The sequence below is a fragment of the Cherax quadricarinatus genome, chromosome 10, assembly GCF_038502225.1.
Source record: "Cherax quadricarinatus isolate ZL_2023a chromosome 10, ASM3850222v1, whole genome shotgun sequence".
Lineage (NCBI taxonomy): Eukaryota > Metazoa > Arthropoda > Malacostraca > Decapoda > Parastacidae > Cherax > Cherax quadricarinatus.
In genome coordinates this window covers 51953887-51960576 of record NC_091301.1, presented here as the reverse complement: position 1 = coordinate 51960576, position 6690 = coordinate 51953887, and the positions used below count along the sequence as shown (strand labels likewise).

Here is a 6690-nt window from a genome sequence, read left to right as displayed (position 1 = left end):
TCACTATTATTGCTGTGTTGCACGAAGTTTAGTGATTCACTATTATTGCTGTGTTGCACGAAGTTTAGTGATTCACTATTATTGCTGTGTTGCACGAAGTTTAGTGATTCACTATTATTGCTGTGTTGCACGAAGTTTAGTGATTCACTATTATTGCTGTGTTGCACGAAGTTTAGTGATTCACTATTATTGCTGTGTTGCACGAAGTTTAGTGATTCACTATTATTGCTGTGTTGCACGAAGTTTAGTGACTCACTATTATTGCTGTGTTGCACGAAGTTTAGTGATTCACTATTATTGCTGTGTTGCACGAAGTTTAGTGATTCACTATTATTACTGTGTTGCACGAAGTTTAGTGACTCACTATTATTGCTGTGTTGCACGAAGTTTAGTGATTCACTATTATTGCTGTGTTGCACGAAGTTTAGTGACTCACTATTATTGCTGTGTTGCACGAAGTTTAGTGATTCACTATTATTGCTGTGTTGCACGAAGTTTAGTGATTCACTATTATTGCTGTGTTGCACGAAGTTTAGTGATTCACTATTATTGCTGTGTTGAACGAAGTTTAGTGATTCACTATTATTGCTGTGTTGCACGAAGTTTAGTGATTCACTATTATTGCTGTGTTGCACGAAGTTTAGTGATTCACTATTATTGCTGTGTTGCACGAAGTTTAGTGATTCACTATTATTGCTGTGTTGCACGAAGTTTAGTGATTCACTATTATTGCTGTGTTGCACGAAGTTTAGTGATTCACTATTATTGCTGTGTTGCACGAAGTTTAGTGATTCACTATTATTGCTGTGTTGCACGAAGTTTAGTGATTCACTATTATTGCTGTGTTGCACGAAGTTTAGTGATTCACTATTATTGCTGTGTTGCACGAAGTTTAGTGATTCACTATTATTGCTGTGTTGCACGAAGTTTAGTGATTCACTATTATTGCTGTGTTGCACGAAGTTTAGTGATTCACTATTATTGCTGTGTTGCACGAAGTTTAGTGACTCACTATTATTGCTGTGTTGAACGAAGTTTAGTGATTCACTATTATTGCTGTGTTGCACGAAGTTTAGTGATTCACTATTATTGCTGTGTTGCACGAAGTTTAGTGATTCACTATTATTGCTGTGTTGCACGAAGTTTAGTGATTCACTATTATTGCTGTGTTGCACGAAGTTTAGTGATTCACTATTATTGCTGTGTTGAACGAAGTTTAGTGATTCACTATTATTGCTGTGTTGCACGAAGTTTAGTGATTCACTATTATTGCTGTGTTGAACGAAGTTTAGTGATTCACTATTATTGCTGTGTTGCACGAAGTTTAGTGATTCACTATTATTGCTGTGTTGAACGAAGTTTAGTGTGTCTGGACAGATTTTTAAAAGCAATTTTCCTGGCTAACCTTCGTAGATAATTAATAAATAATTTCGTTTGTGAAGCTAGCTCTAGCTCTCTCTTCCTCTCGCATTAAAGGCAAATTGACAAGTGAGACATGTGCAACAGTTAAGTATCTTTATTCCTAGGTTAGGTTAGGTAAGGTTCGTCAGGAAACAGGACAAATGTTTCCTGACGCGGGTCTTAGTCAGATGATGACCCGCCTTTGGAGCTTTTGGTCATCTGACCGAGGCCTTCTGCTGGCTTACCGGTCCACCCCTTTAAAAATTATGGTCATTTATAACCAGTCTAGTATCTTTATTCCTAAAAGTTTCGCCTACACGGTAGGCTTCTTCAGTCGAGTACACAGGAGGCAGCAGAAGCAATGGAGATGTAAAAACGATGTACTCAGCCCATCATCCTTGAGGACAGTTTTGAGGTGGTAAGTCTCTCTACCTGGAGAAGAATTTTGCTCCATTGTCTAAAGCAAAAATGTGAAGCTGGAGAAACAGTACGAAAATTTATATGTATACTGTCAAAGGCGAGGCGTAGATAATCTTGACGACAGGAGAGACGGAGAACACTAGTATAAGAATGTAAACACAGAGGGCAGGACCCTTGTAAGTCCATCCCTTGTCACTTGTAACTTGTTATCAGGCAAAAAATTATCAGATATGTTCACTGTACCAAGTTACCGTTGTGTTGCAGTGTTACATTGTTCCAGACCATGAAGTAAAACTTTTCTTCAGGCTGAGGGCTGGATGTTACCTGGAGGTTATTCCGGGGATCAACGCCCCCGCGGCCCGGTCCATGACCAGGCCTCCCGATGGATCAGGACCTGATCAACTAGGCTGTTACTGCTGGCCGCACGCAGTCCAACGTACGAGCCACAGCCCGGCTGATCCGGCACTGACTTTAGGAATCTGTCCAGCTCTCTCTTGAAGGCAGCCAGGGGTTTATTGGCAATTCCCCTAATGCTTGATGGGAGGCTGTTGAACAGTCTTGGGCCCCGGACACTTATGGTGTTTTCCCTTAGTGTACCAATGGCGCCCCTACTTTTTATTGGGGGCATTTTGCATCGCCTGCCCAGTCTTTTACTTTCGTAGGGAGTGATTTCTGTGTGCAGATTTGGGACCATTCCTTCCAAGATTTTCCAAGTGTAGATTATGATATATCTCTCCCTCCTGCGTTCCAACGAGTACAAGTAAAGTGCTTCCAAGCGTTCCCAGTAGTTAAGGTGCTTGACAGAACTTATACGTGCAGTAAAGGATCTTTGTACACTCTCTAGATCTGCGATTTCTCCTGCTTTGAATGGAGATGTTAATGTACAGCAGTATTCCAGCCTAGAGAGAACAAGTGATTTGGCTTGGCATCTCTCGTTTTGAAAGTTCTCATTATCCATCCTATCATTTTCTTTGCACGTGCGATCGTAGCACTGTTGTGATCCTTGAAAGTGAGATTCTCAGACATTACTACTCCCAGGTCCCTTACATTATTTTTCCACTCTATTGTATGGCCGGAGTCTGTAGTATACTCTGTTCTAGTTATTATCTCCTCCAGTTTTCCATAACGGAGTAGTTGGAATTTGTCCTCATTGAACATCATATTGTTTACCGTTGCCCACTGGAAAACTTTGTTTATATCTTCTTGGAGGTTAACCGCGTCCTCAGCAGATGACAGCCTCATGCAGATCCTAGTATCATCCGCAAAGGATGATACGGTGCTGTGGTGTATATCTCTGTTTATGTCTGATATGAGGATGAGAAATAAGATGGGGGCGAGTATTGTGCCTTGTGGAACAGAGCTCTTCACTATGACAGCCTCATGCAGATCCTAGTATCATCATCTTCATGGGTGACGGACTGATTACATCGACTTGACATTTCTACTGTTTCTGTCGCCTCCTCTGTAATCCACTGAAGAACCTACTGTATAGGCCAAACATTTCGGAATAAAAATACCTGTGTTACATGTGTCTTATTAACTTGTCGGTATTGTATACCATTGAACATTAAAATGGTATAAAATACCGACAGGTTGTTAGGTAAGACACATATGCAACAGTTAGGTATCTTTATTATGAAACGCTTCATAATAAAGATACCTAACTGTTGCATATGTGTCTTACCTAACATTGTATACCATTATTGCTTATAGCAAAGTTAACCTCCATTTTTGCAGGTTATAATATCAAAAACTTATTACTTTTAAAATAATTTTTTAAGTGCTAAACTCATAAGGGTCACGCAACTAATCAGAGATAGAAAGTAATCAGAATTGTTCCGAGGACAGAACTAGTTCCAGTATCATGACAACACTCGCTCAGTGCCCAAATTTTCATTCCCATTCATCTTCTCTTTCTTCTGTTCCATCGTTGTCATTCTGCTAACAAGTTGTCAGTCATCACCTTCATGCGTCTTCTCACTGATCACAATGTTTTCAGTAGATTCTTGTTTCAATTATTTTAGGATTAGATGCTTTGATACTTTCTTTTGGTCATGTTTTCTTTTCTTACCACTTCTTTCATGTTAACTATTCTGTTGTTTTATTCATATTCCTGACTTTGTCTTCAGGAGTTTGTTGGTAGGATGTGAATCACTGGTAATACTATATAAACTGTGGTTCTAGATCACTGCTTGTATTGTCTTATTGGTGGTTTATACATCACTACAATAACTACTTTAAAAGTTAATTTTCCTATTTTCTACTAGGATCAAAGCCATTTATGCCATGTCTTCTGAGCTATATCTATCATATAATTTAAAAGAGCCTGCTGTGCCTTCTGTGAGGATTGAACTCACGACTCCTGGTTTACGAGACCAGTGCTCTACCACTGAGCTAAGGAGGCGTTGTCAGTGATTATTCTTGACGCACCTACATCTATGCCTAATTTTGTTCGTGTATGCGCTTTCTCGTGCATTTGTGTTTATATACAAATGTGTAAGTACGTTGGCTAGATATTTTTACAAATTGCGACATCTATTAACATTGGTAACTCCAGAGTATTCAAGATGGTCAGCTTATTGATTCCCCTCGAGCACTTAGCCTGATTTTGGTTTTGTAACATTTTATTAGTCTGCATCCAAAAAAAAACATTAATTACGTTTCATGGGTATTTCAGATCATTAGCCTGGAATCGATGTGTTCAGTTCATTACTCTTGTAGGATGGACTGGACATATCAATTCCAGGCTGAGGGACTGATTACTTCAATCTCCTCCTCTCCTTACCCATTTCTACTTTGTATTGGACTGATGAAGCCACTGTGTGGCGAAACGTTTCTTCAATAAAGATTCCCTTATGTTGCATAAGTGTCTCAACTCTTCAAGATACAGACGACTCAGACCATGGCAACAAACCAGGGTAGCCATAACTACTCCACAAAGGATTTTTAGTGCCAAGAAGAAAATAAAGGTAAGAAACGACAGAAATCGTACACCAATTTAAAGTACTTCTGGAGCGGAGGAATAATCAGTGGCCTCCAGTCTAGAACAACAGATATAAGTGCCAGCAAACAAGGCCCCCACACACCATCAATACAAAGACATTTATCCTTGCAAATATTCAGGGTCTAAAATCTCTCATCAGTGAACTGCTGACAGAGTCAAACGCAATGTTTGCGGCTTTCACAGAGACCCACAGAAAGGACCACTTTGACAACGAAATATGGATCCCAGGTTATAACATGCTTATATGCGACAAACTAAACAGGCAGCTACTAAATACCTCAAACGATGTACTTGAAGTTTTGGCATTAAAGATAAAAAACCGAAACCTTGTGATTGTGATTATATACAAGACTCCGGATGCAACTTCCCAGCAATTCCAGGAACAGCTTTTGAAAATTGAACACCGTCTGGAAAATCTCCCAACTCTTGCCTCAAACATCTTGTTGCTGGGGGATTTCAACTGAAGTCACCTAAAATGGAGGAATGTAGCAAATAATGTTTTAACAGAGATCATCCCAGGAGGCAGCTCAGATGAAAATTCCCACACACTTTAGCTATTAAATCTCTGCACCAATTCACCTTAAACCAGCAAATAATATAGCCAGCAAGACTAGAAAATACACTGGACCTCATCTTCACTAATAATGATGATCTGACATGCAAATGTAACAGTATCAAAGACAATACACTCAGATAACATAGAGGTACAGACAAGCATGCACAGGGCTCCGGACCAGCAAAATGTGATCAGTTTTGAATGTGCCTTCATAAAATTCAACTTCATTAATAAAAACAAACAGTGGGATCAAGTCAACAATGTCCTAAATGAAACAAGTTGAGAAGATATCCAGAAAAAAACGGATCCGAACCTTTGCCTAGAAAAATCAACTCTGTGGCACTTGAAGTATACTCAAGGCAGATTCCTTTAAGAAAAAGAAGAGATGATGTAAACGAAAGAGACGCTCCCTGTACAGGCGAAGGCAAAGAATCACAGAGCTGCTGGAAGGGGCCAGTGTATCTGAAACACGAAGGGAGGCACTGGTCAGAGAAAGAGCAAATATAGAACTTAGGCTTAAGGACTCATACAGGAGAAACGAATCTCAGGAAGAGCCTAAAGCCAGAAATGAAAATGAAAGAAACACAAAATATTTTTTTATGTCAAATCTAAGGTGAGAACAACATCCAGTATTGGACCCCTGCTTAAACGAGATGGAACTTACACATATGACAGCACAGAAATGAGTGAGCAAACAGTTCCTAAAAAACTTGAAAATATTAGTATTTCCTATGATATAAAAACACGTGCATTTGAACTCCGGAAATTAATACTGTACTGTATCCTACCTTAGTGTTGCTGAGCATCAGAACAGGAGGCTGAGGAGGAGAGAATTACTGAGAAGAGGTGGAAGGATTAAAGTCATCCTTCCTGGTCCTCTTTACTGGTTGTCCTACTGGCAGTTCCTCTGTAGGATGTTTTAAACTTTATATTTTCAGTTTTACAGGGAGAACCGGTTATGTAAATATTCGTTATACAAACCGTTCGTTATAGCATACCCCCACTGTATGTATTTACTTAAAAGTTCAGAAACGAGCGAAATTATTTACAGACATTATCTGTCCGTCAACAGAAGAATTCGAAATTCCAAACTCTGCTTTAAAATACGCAGTACCTTAACCACTCAGTCAGATTACAGACAAGTATGGACTCCTAGCCCATACTTATCTATAATCAGGTGATCACTTCCATACCCCAGAACACCTGGCTAGTCATAAGTTATTTCATCAAATCCTGTCTAATTAAGTCGCACTCAGATTTCATTATTTTTGCATATTCTTCAAAGTTTTTCATTTCGGTATACGATTCT

At 39.3% G+C, this 6690-nt stretch overlaps 1 non-coding gene across 1 annotated transcript; it reads right to left on the bottom strand.

Annotated features, from left to right (window-relative positions):
* Positions 1-4153: 4153 nt before the first annotated feature.
* On the bottom strand, positions 4154-4225 carry TRNAT-CGU (transfer RNA threonine (anticodon CGU)). The gene has a single exon. It is a non-coding gene; the product is annotated as a tRNA-Thr (tRNA).
* Positions 4226-6690: the final 2465 nt, after the last annotated feature.